This window comes from Bacillus rossius, chromosome 1, assembly GCF_032445375.1.
Source record: "Bacillus rossius redtenbacheri isolate Brsri chromosome 1, Brsri_v3, whole genome shotgun sequence".
NCBI classification, from domain to species: Eukaryota; Metazoa; Arthropoda; class Insecta; order Phasmatodea; family Bacillidae; genus Bacillus; species Bacillus rossius.
The window spans coordinates 317,646,270-317,662,479 of NC_086330.1; the positions used below are offsets into that span (position 1 = coordinate 317,646,270).

A 16,210-nucleotide genomic window follows, 5' to 3' on the forward strand; every position below is an offset into this window, starting at 1 on the left:
ACCATCACGATCACCATAATCATTACCGCAACAACCTCGGCTATTACGAGCACCATCACCCCCGTGTTGCCATAGCGGTTCACTGCCTTGTCCTTCATTAACTTATCAACCAAGTTTGAGCGGTGCTTAGTTAATTGGTTGAAACCACTAACGAAAATAAATATGTAATGGGCCTTTTTTTTTTTTGAATTTGCAAAATTTTGGGTTCAGGTTTTGTTAAAGTTTTTGACGTTCGTCACGTTTAGGTACAGGATTGGCTATTTCGATGTGTATTTGCTAGGCTGGGGATATATATAATAATTTTGATTTTCCATTAGCTCTAGGTACTCTATTTTGCATTTTTAACTGATAAGTTAAAGAAAAGGGTAGCAGAGTTCCACTATTTTGGAAATTATTCTGCTCTTCCAGCTTCGTAAATTTATACTTATTAATTACAAAATCCCCAGGATATTTACAAACTGACGAAGTGGTAGGTCATGTGGCTTCGAACCCTGATTTAGATTTCAGTTATTTGCTCTCTCTCTCTCTCTCTCTGTCCTCCCCAAAATGATTATTTTTCGTCAATGACTACGTCCCATGCTTGCCACTGCTGATGATGTCACAGAGCGGCACTCTGCGCTGGAGTTTCGTGTCCCGTGTGTACCTGCCCTCGTTAGCTCTCCCCTGCAGATTGTCTCGGCCCTGATTATTAAAGAGTTGCCGGCAGGAGGAAATGGGACCCCGAAGTGGAATTATGAAGATAATTGAAACTATTTTCCCGTGAGGCCTGCACGGAGTCGCCAGGGGCGAAGGGAGGAGGGGCGGTAAATGCGGTAAATAAGGGCTCGTAATTGGCGCGCCAAATTACCTCTCCTCCGAGCGCTCCTCACACGCTCTGCTAGGAAATGCAATCACAAGGAGGGCTGAAGTAATTCAGCCCTACAGCGCCCAGCCCGGCCCGGGGAAGCAAGGTTTGATGGGAGTGGCTCGTGTCTCGTGGAAGCTTGCTCCATGGCTGGGCCGTCAAGAGGCGTGCAAGACACCATTCACAAAAAGCTCAACATCTCTTGAAAGTGTCTGATTACGAATAGCATTTTAGAACCATTGCACTTTCCAGTGCAAGTTTCTTTCTTTTTTGTTTAGTTTTAAATGTTTTATTTTTCCAGCAGTGGTAAAAGTTAAAAAGGACATTTTTGGCATGAAAAATATTAAACCTATTATTATATGTGGTATAGGGAAATGCTTTTAATATTCCACCACAAAATGATACGGCCACCACTACAAGTTTCATAGAGGCGCGTTACCGACGACAAGACTGCATGCCAGTTCATTCATTGCCTTGCGCGTATAGGCGAATAGTCGTGTGATGTCTGATGCAGTGTTGCCCTTAGCGAACCCCGCTTTCAGAGCTCTTGTCCAGTAATTAGCTGCTACAAATTGTATACTCTATGAAGTCATTGACGTCTGATATTTATATTCATTTTTGGAAAACGCTAAAACTGTAGAAATAATGTCAATAGACACCATGCTATGTGCTTTTAAATCTCTTTGCAGCAATGGAGGCAAAATTTTAATATCGATAGTAGTAATAGCTTGGCCAATCCTGCGACAGGAGTAGGAGTGAGGAACGGCGAGTGTCCCTCCTACGTCTTGGAATTTGCCACCACGGCTGCCATCCTGAATTATGCCATCATCATTGCACTTTTCGTAATGGCCACCATATTGAATTCTGATGTCACGGCGGCCGTCTTGGATGGCATTTAACTTGACATTTGATGTTGACCTTTGACCTTGTCCTTTGACCTCAGTCACCTTCTTGGTATCCGCCATCTTGTCATCGAGCTATCCAGTCACTGAGGTTTCAATTTTCGTTCTTGAATTCTAATAACATGACCACCATCTTGGATTATGTCTCAGCCACTGGCGACTGAGGTCAAAGTTCAAGGTTAAGGTCAAAGTTCAAGGCCAAGCTCAAAGTTCAAGTTCAAAGGTTAATAAAATATGTCCAGGTCAAAGGTTAAGGTAAATGGTCAAGGCCAAGGTAAATGTTCAATGCCATCCAAGATTACCGCCGTGACATTAGAATTCAATATGGCGGAGGGACACTCGCTCCTCACTCCTACTGCTGGCGCAGGATTGGCTAAGCTATACTACTATCAAGCGATAAGAGATTGTTACAGCATAAAAACTTGGTGAAATAAATATGGCTTTTCGGTTCTTATCTCTCCCCTTTGAATAAAAATTTCGGTAGTCTTCTGGCTTACTGCTTATATGCAGTGTTCCGAGCCAGCCCAGTGATCCGTGGGCATGCTATGAGCAAGACGGAACTCTTCAATGCCGGAAATGTTAAATTATTACTGTCTCACCTAATCTTTTGCAAAGCACATAAACGAATATAAACAAATCCTAGCATCCGCCAATGTGCGTAAGAGGTAGTATGTTTACCAATAAGTTAAGTCGAGGAACTACTTTTGTTGAATATGCTGCTAAAATGACTAGGTGCATGGAGTTAGGAATCGTCAGGGAATGGCATGCAGTGACACAGTTGAAGTCACTTTTTACCTTGCCATCGCCATATTGTTCCGCCCAAAACAGTGTAGAAATGGTGCTTGATAACATCTGATGATTGTTAATAAGTATGATTAGAATGTCCGTCGTTAAACACAGCCACTTTATATATAAAAAATAAGTTTTTTAAACATGTTTCCACAGTGAAATCATTACACTTAATCTAATGTTTTAGGCGTCTAACCAATATGGTGTAGCAATCATCTGAAAAGAAGAAAAAAAATGGTGTCGCCTAGTTAGCATGTTATGCAGACATGGTCATCTCCTGGCTAGGTGTAACCAGTGTTAATGTAATTTCATACCCATGAAACGGACAGTGATTTTATTTTTGACGTTTGGTATCAAAAGAGTTTAGCTAAGCTTTGAAATACCCGTCGTTACTGGGGCGAGTCTGCAAGTACGACTACTCAACTTTGAAACTGCGTGAATCCACTCGCACATTCAAACAAGTGCTTCTCGCATACAGAGTAAAATATCTATATTATGTACTTTTACAAAGAATCCTCCAGAAGCAAGTTGCTGAATAATTGCTTGTAACACTAGAAACGTAATGCGTATTTAAACACATTAAGAAATTAATCTAGCGTTTGAATTTTGGTTCCGGGAGTGCGCGCGGTCAAAACTTTCTGCAGCGACCGCTCCTCTCCCAAGCAAGGAATGAAGGCGTTCCTGGGCGCAGGCAGCATCAGTTCCCTCCTCAGGTTCTATATATAACGCGAGAAAACGGACTTCTCCTTATGCGCGGGTAAAAATTAATTCCGTGGCTCTGCACCTCCCCGACAAGCCGTCTGTCCACGACGGCACCAAAGTTCATGTTCCTTTCCCAGCCGCGTGTTTCTCTTGTCTCCGTCCCTAGAAGGCAGCTTGGCCCACACGGTACTGGCGCGATTAAACTGGCATCGCGACGCTCATTCAGTTTAGCAGTGTTCACACACAGATAAAAATTTCATCCAGAAAAAAATACTGTTTATGAAGAAGTTGTTGGAAAACCAGTTTTGTTGCAAGTCCGAGGAGTTATTATCGGAGTGTGTCGTGCATAAATTAAAATAAAGTAAAATTCAAATACGCAGATGTGCAGATCATGTTGGTGCTCATGATTAAAATAATAAACATTCGTATTTTTTTAGCCGCATGTTATGTTTTGTCGTTTTTTTGGGCAGCAGCAAGTTAAAGATCAATAAATGTCAATGTGAGCATGCGGTTCTTTGGCAGTTAGTTTTAAATCCCTTTTAAAGAATACAAAATCTGCTTCCGAACCATATATTTTGAGAAAATACTTTTAGTTAGTCCAGCGTAAACTATTATGTAATTTGTTCAGTGAAGCAGGTACTTTCAACAAATGGCTGACCTAATTTAGGAATGTTTCAGTGTTATTCGAATATAAGCATGATCGAAAATTTTCGATGGTGTGTTGTTTGGGATCGTTGAATGAGAGTAATGAATTTAGCCGAAACGCCATTGTACCATCTCGTTCTGAGTGTTGAATAAAACAACCGGTGTGAATTTAGTACCCACTTCGAAAAAAAATCAATGTAAAAAATGTTTAAGATAAGGGATTTTAGTAATACCATTTGTTTGATAAGATGTATTAAACCATAAAATTCGCGTAATGGAAAAAAAAAACATTCTTAGTCGAATAAATGTGTTTAAAATTTTTTGAAGTTGGCACCACCACCGTTTTTAACTCTGTGAAGAAAATTGAGGAACAGAATTTTCCTAATGTCAATTGTTGGCCACCCTGGATTGTTCTGTGGAAACGCAACCCTGCCAAGCATTCAACGTAACGATAGCAACGGAAGCACTCTTGTTGGCTGAGGCCAGTTAACGTCGGGTCGTGTGCTTCGCAGCCTCGGCGCCGTGTAACGGTACAGGGCCTCGTGTGCCGCCATGCAGTCATACGAGGCAGGGACGTGACTCCTCGAGCGGATCGTTCTTGCGTCTCGCTTGCTAGGCGCGGTTTTTTTCCCCCTACCGCTTGTTGGAAAGTGAAGTGGAAATGATGTGGGCACAGAAAGTTTCAAACAACACGTGGAGCTGGATGTAAAAGTTTGCGTGTGGGCCCTCCCGGCTTTAATTAAACAGATACCCCCATCGCATAGCCAATCTGCAATCATCCGCGACCACAGACTCGCTCAGTATTAACTCAAGACTTGCATACACGCGTTCCGATTCGCAGCAAATGTAGACAAGCTGGTTAGCGATACCTGTGTTTTATTGGATGAAAGAAAACTAGGAACAATATTTTGGCGTTTAAACCATCTATACAATTCCGCGGTGTTACAGATTGCAATGTGGGTCTTCTTGCAAAAAAAAATATTTTTAATTGGCTGCGAACTCATTTTAAGAGGGTGAAATAGAAACCAAAGATGTAATCTTGGTTTCAACAGTTTTTCATTCATGGCGTTGTTTTGTCGTTTAATTTTCAAAATTGGGCTTCGTTTGAACATATTATGTACTTAAGTGACTGACTACTAAAAAATAACTTCTCCTGTGCATTTAATATTGAATTCATTTTGGGAAATGACTGCAGTGGTTATACCGATGGACGCTGTGTCATGCATGGCCGTTGGGAATATTGTAATGTTTGGTATTTCTCAAAATTAAATGACACAAATTTGTTATGTTATGAAGACGGTTGAAACCAATATGGCGTCTTGGTTCCTCCCCCCCCCCCCTTTTGGTCTTTGACTTGACTTTCAAACTCTGTGGCGGTGATCGCTGTGACGTCACGCTTAATGTTCGACGAATGACGAATCTTTGATATCCTACCATTCACCGGACACTGACGCATCTGTAGCGATGACTTCACGTCCCTACGGCGCGAGGAATGACAGGCTTCAGACAAGGCTTGCCAATGGGAACAAGGCTTGCGGTATTGCCGATGGTGTACGTGTCGTTTTGTCACTGTTGTCTGCCAACAGTGTTTGTAAACCTCCACGTGTAGTTGTCATTGCTCGTAAAAAAAATTGGTTGTCTGTAAAGTCGGTTTACGGACGATAGTTTAACGTGAAAACGTCATTACAAAACATCGATGAAATGATTGCATACTTTTATGAATAAAATTGAATCATTTTTATTGAATTATCACTATATTATATGGATACAAAGAAGGAGTGAAATGAAATCTACAATTTAATTGATGAGTTTACTTTTATTTGCACTCATTAATTAAAATATGTTTACTTTAACGAAGAGATTATTTTAACTATAACGTTTATACATGTTTGCTATTTAACTTCTTCCAATCTGTGTTATTCTGTTAAGGAAAGGACGATGATAGGAAAAGTAGGAAACGAATGGGAGTGTTTCAAGTTTAATGTGCTTCGAAAAAGTATAATCGATGGTTGTTCCAATCGAATAGAAGAGAGATAGATGCGGCGCAAGCGTACAATGAGTGTAACGGGACATAGTGTAACGGGACACAACGTAACGGGACAATGTGCGTTACGGGACACTTTTTCGTGCGTGCAGCTATCGTTCATCGATTTATTAGACGTCACGTCAAAAATAAATATCATGTGATGCTTGGCAAGTGATGGCTGATAAACGGGTATTGATGTGTAACATCTTAGCTCTCGGTGTACGGAATTTGCTGGGAGTAATTTCTAGAATGAAACGGAAGTCGAATGTAACAGAAATGTGTAACCACTTTGCTGACATCTGTGGCGGATGGCGCGAACCAAAGTTCACAAAGCTAACGGGAAATTTAGGGTATTAACTACGTTATGAATTTTAACAAGATGGCCAGTATTCCTTGTCGTAAATCGGGTCCAAAGCCTGGGTTTAGTAATTTTTTCAGGGGGGGGGAGGGTGGTTCGCTTTTATCGAAGCCGTTTCATTATATAGTTTAAAATTTCTGTCTGCAAATTGAATGATTCTATAGTGGACTGAGCTGATCCGTCAACGAATTCTAGCGGTGGGTGCGGAAACTACGTGTGATTCGCGTCCAGAAATAAAATGCATCACGCTCGGCTTTATTTCAAAGAATTCTACGTTGAATATCGCGTCCCGAGTTTCGCATTGTAAGTGTATTTGCAACACGAGAACAGATGAATCGGCTCGCTACCGTGGTTGGCCGTTGCACGTCACTGGCCAGTACTGAAGGACTCGGCCAAGTCACTGCTTGTCGCGGGAGCAAGGCTGCAGGGGACTGTCGTGCGCGACGCGACACGAGCTACCGGAGGCAGGCGAGGTCTCCGTGCGCGCTGCTCCGTCCTGTGGGGGGGTCGTCGAACCGCCCTCGACACTGCCTGGAGCTCTTCGGGTGCGCGTGGCACCAGACTAGCGCGTCGCGCATCAGTATTTTTTATAAGGATATTCAGCTGTCGGAAACTTAATACTATTGTCTCACACGCCGTGTTAATTGCTATTTCCGAAATTTTAACTTGATAACTTCCTTGAATTTATTGCTGTGCCACAAATATTTTCAAGAGATACTCATTTAGTGTAATATCATGGACGCGCAGATCGTATTTATCAGTTACGAGACGTTTCACACCCATGATAGGCTATTAACACTGATTGAATATCGGTTTGAAAATATTTGTGGTAAAATACAAATGCAATGAAGGTATCGAGTTAAAATTAAAACTACAGCCCTAAAATGGTGAAAAAAAAATAAATTAACATGGCGTGTAATGCCTGTCACAAACGACACCTTATCCTGAAGTGTTTACTTACTACATTATTATTCTCACGTCGCCGCTGTGTGTAAACAGATTACCGCTAAAACGTTCTTTCGACATCGACGTATCAAAGAGACGGATTTTAGGTGAAGCTGTGTGGATGGAGTGGTAACGGGATGAAATTGATGGGGTGATAGGGAAGTACCCCCGAGCAAACCCACCAGTTTGCAGCAACGTCTGCCACGTTTACCGCGTCGACCTCGTCAGGAATGGAACCCGGGTAACCCGCGTGGTGTAGTGGACAGCGCGGCTGACGTCTAACACTTGGGTCTTGGATTCGTGTCCCGCATATCTCGCAGTTCTGTTGAGAATCAGTGTGAGGGTTGTCTGTGTTCCCAGCCCCGGGTGTACAGCCTGGACGTCGATGCCATTTCTGCAAGAACAAATCATTTTTTGACCTGATCCGAAAGACCGCAATACCAGTTAAGAAAAACTTAAACATAAAAACAAAATTATATTGAGCCAATAACCAACGAGGTTGCCAGATGTTTTAAGGTGACCACAACATTTGGCTGTCACTAACAATCATTTTTGTGATCAATAGAATTCAAATTACGTTATTCATCACAAGTTAACTAACGGAGCGGATGATTCTGACACTGTTTAGTGCAACCTCAAAAATTTTCCAGTTCATGTTAACAGTTTGGGATATTATAACTCTTATTTATTTATCCATTGTATATTCGACTGTTAAAACTGTGTGCCTTTGCCGAAAAAACATTACTTTTTATGAATTAAAGACACGATTTAAATAACTAAATTTTATAACAATTTATTGCTATGCACCAGTGTATAAATATCTTAAAATATTTTTATATGTTGTGTATTGATGTCATTACATATTACGTGAACTGCATGTGCCCAGGAAAAAAAAAATGTTATTCTGACATCCCAAAATTCTAACAGTTATTCTTCACCAATCGAAATAGATATGGATTTAGTTCCTGACGTAATCCGTGACCAAAATACTTGGGGGATTTGTGGCGTTTTTTCTAGAGAACTTTGAGATGAATGTTTCGATTCCAAACGAGTCCTTGAAGTCGCTTGCTGGTATCATCGTCATCGCTATAATTGGTAACACTATTATCATCATCGCAACAGTTTTCATTACGATTATCACCACTACCACCACCACAAACACCACCACAACCTCGATCGTTATCATCCGCTACTGACGTAGTTGTTGACGAGACTTTAAAGGCGAACTTCATTAAAGTAATGACAGAATGGTTGCCCACAGTGAGACGGCAGCCTGTTCGGTGACGTCACGACTGCCGCGCAGTGACCTGGCTGGCGCAGATGAAATACTCGCTCCAGCGCGCGCCCGGTCCCATCTTCCTTGCTCTTTTTTTTTTTTTTTTTAATGACGACCGTTTTACAGACTTCCCGCACCACGCGCCGCAATTTTCTTAAACCCGCCTGAATTATACATCAGGCCGAGTTACATCCAAGGGAAAAGGTTTTTTTATTATTTTTATTAAAGCACGTTTTTGTGGTTTCTAACGAGATTTTTTTTTTTGGTGGCTGCGCGGCGGTATCTTTTATTCGGGTGTGTAAAATTCACTTTCCCCCTTCACATCCTGAATAATTTTTATTTTTTTACTTTTGGAAGCTTACGGGAGTTTCCTTTTGACAAATCGTCCCAGTTGGTATTATTACTGTTCACAGAAGAAAGAAAAATTTAAACTTTAGTCTTTTGTTGGAATTGTTTTACTTGCTCCGTGATTTGTTTAGTCTAACATAGTTTTTTTTGCAAGTATTGCGTGCCTCTGAAGCAGGCGCCGCAAGAGACGGCAGCCAGGCCTCTGTCACGGGGAAGGGGACAACGACCCTGCCGAATGGCGGGGGGGAGGGGGAGGGAGGGGTACGAGGTCAGCGCGCCGACCTCCGCCCACGCCGACACTGCTGGTCCTCTGGTGCTTGTGCCCGCGGCCATTGTGGCACAACATCCCCCCCACCCCCCTCCCAGTGACACCGCGAGTCGCGGCCACGGCTGTGGGACCCGCCATTGTCGTGCTCGAACCATTCTTCATTTTCATTTTTATATGCTATACTTCTGTAGGCGCGTTTTGAGAAACAAATTACTGTGAGTGAATTTTTAAGTTGCGCGTGTACCGTGCAACAACAATTGAGAGGATGAGATAAAAGCTACATACAAATAATATATATATATATATATGCTTTTAAATAATATATTTTAGTGATTAATATTGAATACTAGTGTGTGTGTATATATATATATAATTTATTTATTGTGAATATTAGCTCTACAGAAACTGTGTTTATAAACTTTCTGAAGTTTGTTTATATAAGCGAGGCTATGTTCCCGTATGTATAATTTATTTGCATTATAAATTAGAGAAAATATTTAGCATTTTTATTGTTTTTCATTATTAATTTAAATTATCTCCATTATTTTACTAAACTAAATAATTTTATTCATGCTTTTATATTAATGTCGAATACTGAGTATTTATTTAAAAATTCTCATTTGATTGTGTTTTATCTTTTACCAACAGTATTTATAATATCATTCCAGTCCTTTTATTATTTTATTTCTATTAATATTTACATGCAAAAATAAGTTTTTTTTATATCGCCAAGTAAGTATAACTTCTAACGCATACATGAGTAGGTACTTGCACCCATTTTTTTTCACGTGTCATTGCGGGTTTACAGTTTCATCTCTGGGTTCACCTGTGCGTCTCTGTGTTGTCAAAGTTCGTTTTTTGTCTTTATTAACTGTTCTTGTTGCAAATGTCTTGTCAGCCTACTGTGTTCGCGCGGTATTTTTTAAATTCCTTTGACTGATTTGTATGTGTTATCTGTGCATTTTTTTAATATGGGCTTATTTTGGCCTATTTTTCTATGAATTAGTGCATACATCTTTTTTGTATTGAAGTTTCTCTATGGCATACAGTGTAGCCAGCAATGGCTTTTACCGTTAAATCCACACAAGCGAATAGTGCATAAAATGGCCACATGGCCACACCAGAAATGGCGTGTGTCCTACAAATATTTTTTAAAATCATTCTTCCCCATCGCGACTCATTCAGGAAACCATTCTGGAGTATATACCATGCGTAGTAATGACAGCATCGCGGTACGCAAAATTACCATTGTGTGACGTCATCTAAATAAGTGAAAACTATGTCTTTGTTGGCATATTATTTTTATGTAAAGCGAGTAATCGAGACCTCGATTTAGCAATGAGGAAGAACTGAGCGCGAGTTAGTTTGCCTGACGTCCAGGACTGTGGCATTATTCCCCATGCACACTTTAGGTTTCCGTGACACATAGATTCTCCTATGATGTTGCAATAAATGTCCGTGCGAGAGCACGAGTTCAAATTATTAGCAGTTTGAGATCTTTTTGACGCGTATCATTTTAGCTCTCGGTAGATGGTGTTTCGTAGGAGTGATCTCGGTAACAAAAGTTCACAAAGCCAAATGGAAACTTTACAGTATTAACTGTTTAGTGATAGTTAACAGGATGGGCAGTATTTTAATTAAATTCCTTGTCGAAAATCAGGTTCAAAGCCGGGGCTTAGTATTTTTATAAGTTTTTTTCTCGCTTTTATTGAATAAGTTAAATTATATAGTTTCAGATTTAGGTCTCTAATCAAATGATTCAATAGTCGATGTAGCTACCCTAGTAGATAATTATAGTGTGGAAACTACGTGTGCTTCACGTCAATAAATGTAGATGAAAACATAATATGCGTATATATTTATCACGCTCGTTTTTTGTATAAAGAATTCTACGTTTATATTTAGTGTCCGAGCTTCGTATTATAAGTGAATTTGCAAAATGAGAACACACACATTTGCTCGTTACAGAGATTAGACGTTACATGTCACTGGAGAGTACTGAAAGACTTCTCACATGATTTTTTTTCTCAAATGTATCATTAGTTAGCGTGAGCGCCTCGTTTTTCCGAAGGCCCTGAACCAGCAGGAGGCTTGTCGGTCACAACAGTTGGAAAAGCTGCCTTAAATGGTTGGTCCACCCATGAGACTTGTTATCAGTTATCACTGCGGTAATCTATTGTTTCATTAGTGCATTAGTCTGTTGCAAGGAGCGTGTTGAAGATCTTCGACAGGGAGTTTATAATTTTAATTATGTTGAGGGGTTTCAAAATTTATTATATAATGTTCATTATTTTAATATTGAATTTTTTTATTTATTAAGAACAGTGGTTAAAAGTTGTCCAGATATATGCATTAACTTATGTTTAGCTTCGTAAGTTTACATCTATACATCTTAAGTTACTTTTTTGACCATGTAGGCTACTCACAAAAATTATATTTGAGTGTTAGCAAAACCTTCAAAAACTTGTGTCTACAGCGATAACGTTTATTCCTCTGGCGTGAATGTTTCTCCTGTATATTAGTAACGGACGACTAGAAAGTTTGAATCGGTGTAGTCACGCTCAAGACTAGTTTGGTTCATCCATGTCCACCAGCACTGCTGCTGCTGCTGTTTCTTGGACTTCTTTAGCTGCCGGCTAGTCTTCACGTCATCGGGCTGTTTTAGTGTGTTTAATGGCAGGTACCATCACAATTTGGAATGCGTTTCATAGGACCAATTCGTGCGACTCTACACTTTGCGAGGCCGTGGGCTATTAATTTTTTTGGGAGCTCTCCCCCGGAAATCAAAAACAAATTGACTCTTTAAAACATTTCCAAACCCAACCTGGAACTTAAAATTTCGACGGAGGTTTTGCTAATTTATCCGCTCTGAAGCCGCCACTGGGCCCAGTAATGGGATTAAAGATATGTGCTTTAAGTGTATACTTAGCTTCAGAATGAACTACGAAATATGTAATTAATTGTTTATCTATTAACCACTACCTCAGTAATTACGAAATACATCAATTTAGTTTAGAATTAAATAATATAAATGTGTTTATGCTCAAGTTCTAATAGTTTAACATAGCCTTATTCCTGCAGGCAAAGAGTACCTGGAAAGCGGGGAAATCTAGGGAATTTGAAATGTGTCTTCAAATATTATAAAGCACAGGGACATTGACCAAATGTTAGTTTCCAAACTAGGTTATTAATTTTAATACTCGTGTGTGTTCCTTGACTGTCTTAAATCCAGTCAGTATTTTAATCACAAATGCATGTATACTTAAAAACGCATTTTTTTCGTAAGAAAAAAATTAATGAATTCACTTTGAATTAATTTACTGATTTGAAGCACGATCAAATGTCATTTGTCATTCAACTGGTCGCATACAGTAATCTGTGTTTAAAAGTTAGATCAAATACATTTAGTGTTTTTATATTAGTCTGACAGCATTGGTTGCATAGCATTGATGGAAATAATGACAGTGCAAATTGTGTATTGCGCGGTAAAAGATTAACGTGTAATGCGTGGTTGAAAATTTTTCTTCGATGAGTATTCATATAGTTAACACATGTATGTTTGTTATATTGCAAGATTTGAGTGTTAAGACAGGGTACAAAATGTTAAGTTGGTCAGGGAAAACAGGGCAGTCTCAGGGAAATTGTCTGGAGTAAGAGTGGGAACTCCGCATAATGAAATCGAGTCGTGCACCTCTTTTTTAGATTGTAACTTGATTGATTGATTTAGATTGTAACTAACTGAGTAGTGGATGAAACAGGATAACTTTGGTGTACTGCTGGTCAACCCTCAAAATTTGGTAAAACTTTATCCTTTTCTATCCCTTAATCCTAATGGCACGATCTTGTGTATTTTGATCCTGTGGTACATGATGCTTGGTGTTTTGATTTAGTTCGTCGAAAGATCCTGGACATAACAAAAACCTTGTGATACAACAGTGAATTGTGATCGTAAGTTGAATACGAAATATTTTTTTTATTCAACTAAGTTCATAATTCATTGTTATAGCACAAGTTTTTTTTTATGTGCAGGATCTTCCGACGGACTGAATTAAAACAGCGAGCATTATGTACCACAGGATCAGTGTTTACATTTTCATGCCATCAGGATGAAGGGATGAACTTGGATACGTTATACGGAACAGTTACCAAAAAAACCCACGAGTGTGCATGAGTGTGTATACTTGTCTTCATCCTGTGACTGATCGCGTGACGGCAACAGGTAGTCGCCTCTCGTGTTGTAATGAAAGCTTCAGTGTGCAGAATCTCGCTGGCGGTAGTCATGTTCTACCAGTCAGCCCGCGAGGCACTGTCTGAGAGAGCAGTTTTCAAATGTACGGCTAGACCAGGCATTCCTTTCAGGTCTGCAACTAGAAACGCTAAACATGACCTGTCAGTAGTGAATTTGTTGTAACGTTATGCGCTTCTTCCGTGGGTTTCTAATATCGTTTCTTTCAGAAACATTTGTCCAAATAATAATAATAATTTACCACGCAGAATTTTGCTGCTAAAAACACTAAACATGCATAGTAAATTAATAATAATGGTTGGGGCTTCTTCCGTGTATAGTTTACCTTGGTTCTTGTCAGTGTATCAGCATCTGTAGTCCTGCTCGGTTTACATTATCCGGAAGTGCATAGAAATTATCATATCTGAATTGTTTTTGTGTAAAGAATGTATACTGTATACTTTTTAAATTATAAAACAAACATAAAATTTAAAACTCATGATTGTCCTAAAATAATTTAAAGTAGTTTACTAACTTAATCTAAAAAGTGCTGAACCGGTTACCTTCCGAATTTATGTAGGCCTAAATATTAATTTGTTTCAAATTCTTATCTTATTGTCTTAGTGTCATACTTTTGATTACTGTATAGTATTTTGCTTGGTAATTTGTAAATAATGCAATGATTCCATGTAAATCTAACTTGTTCCATAGCCTTATGGTTTCTACCCTGTTAAATACTTTACGGAATTTATTGAATAAATAAATTAATAAATCTTTATAAAGTACTAGTTACAGCACTCTAATAATTACGTAAAATGATAATACGATATTTCTTTGATTATAATATATTACAAGAAACCACAAAATTTCATATCAGTAAGATGTATAGGCCAATCCTTAAAAAAAAAAAAAAAAAAACTAAATAAAACTTTTACAAAATACAAACTCCAAATATCCACAATCTTGAAGGCACAAATGAGATACGCAATAAGTGCGTGTCACACTTTTATTAATTTAGTGAATTTGTGAATGCTGTAACGTTGTAAAATACTTACCAATACTTAAAGATTTTTTTGCACAACTACCGTTCATAAACCTTTTAAAAGTGAGTCACTGGTAATGGTTGCTGCGTACATTATTTCCCCCAGAGTTAGTTTCAGACGTAACCAACCACCAGAGTACACAATTGACTCGATGCTTCTAGAACTTGACAATTTGCAGTATCTAGGTCCTTCAATAAAAGCTTTACGTAACGGTACGTACTGTACTGTATAAATAATTATGATGCACAGTGAATAAACATAATTTATTCAGTAAGGACGGTTAGCGTGAACTGTAACTTTTCATTATTGCCAAATATGTGATTTTTGGATATCCAGCTCTGTGGACAGGGGCGGCGCCACGACTATGTCATTTCGGACTAGACCCGTTCGTGTCGTTGCACGCACCGGGCTTTGCTGTCTTCTTTGGAGCACACGAGAGATTGGAGATCTTAGTTATATGGGAGGACGAGATTAGGGATCGACGTTTCCCATCGAAGTTAACTATACCACACACACGCTGGCGTGGATGTTGATATCGGTGTTGAAAATATCAGCATTGTGGCGCAGTGGCGCAGTGGTAAGACATTGGACTCGTATTCTAGAGGACCCTGGGTCGAATCCCGACCAACCCATCCCGACTTTGTCTTTCCCAATGATTTCCCGAAACCACTCCAGGCAATATCATGGGATGTTTTTTTTCACTTCAGGCAATGGCCAACTCCTTCCCCAGTTTTCTTGAACAGTGTTTATGAGTGAGCCGTCTCTTGACGACGTCGCTGTTGGCAAGACGGCAAGCCCAAGTAAAAAAAAAAAAAAAAAAAAAAGATTGAAAGAAAACTTACATTATAAAACACTCAGAACAAACTATACCACTTGGTCATGTGATCAATCTGCATGATCCATATAACCACCGATCACCGGAATTCTACAAAAAAAAAAAAAGAAGCCACTGTAAACAATATTAGCTTTTCATGGACTTCGCACACACGTGTTATACAAGTGCACATTTTGCAAGTATACCGATACGAAAATTAGGAAAAAAAAATTATTAGAACCATTTAGGAGATAAATGTATTTTTTATGCTCTAGTGTTGAATTGAACTATACGGAATTTTCTTTCTGCGGTTGGCGATGCATTTATAACGCACGCTGCTTCCCCGTGGCAATTCTGTGAACTGGGATGGGAGTAGGAGTGCTTGTGGACCACCCTGGCTGGAGCTCCTCGCGCCGCGCACGGGAGCGAAGGAAGAGGCCTCGAGTCATCTCGGACGTAACCCGGTCCAGCGGAGCGGACTGCCTGGCCCCGCGTGACGGGTCACGCGTGCGGTCATGCGTGCCGCGTGCCGGGCTGGCTAGAGTCGTTACACTTCACACTGTCAGGACGACTCTCTGCATTCCAGGAATCAACCGTACATTTGAAACTTCATTTTGGACATAGGCCATCGCTAGTTTCCACTGTAGGCATGTCGTCGAGAGAACCTGAATAACTGACAAACATATACGACTACACTAACACAGAAAAATTAGCCAAAATCAGTTGATGTCAATTAAAAAATGCATGGAAAGCACACATACTGTCAACTATTAAATGCATAGACAGCACAGGGAATTCATTCCACGGAATTGTCTGTGTTATGTATGCATTTAATATCGTCTGATTTTGGCTGGGTTTTTTCCCCGCATGTTAGTATAGTCATCTTTGTTTGATAGTTTTTCTATAAGACATTCTAGCGGGAAGATTTAAGTTTCAGTGGTTTAAAATGTGTTACCTGTTTAAAATGTTCAAAACAGGTATCGGTTGGTTTTTTTTATAGTAAAAGCATGTACTTTATCAAAATT

General features: G+C 39.6%; 1 protein-coding gene across 1 annotated transcript in view; it reads left to right on the plus strand.

Annotated features, from left to right (window-relative positions):
• LOC134527972 (rap guanine nucleotide exchange factor 6-like) overlaps positions 1-16,210 on the plus strand; it is a 760,364-nt gene that overhangs the window by 609,949 nt on the left and 134,205 nt on the right. The window lies entirely within an intron of this gene.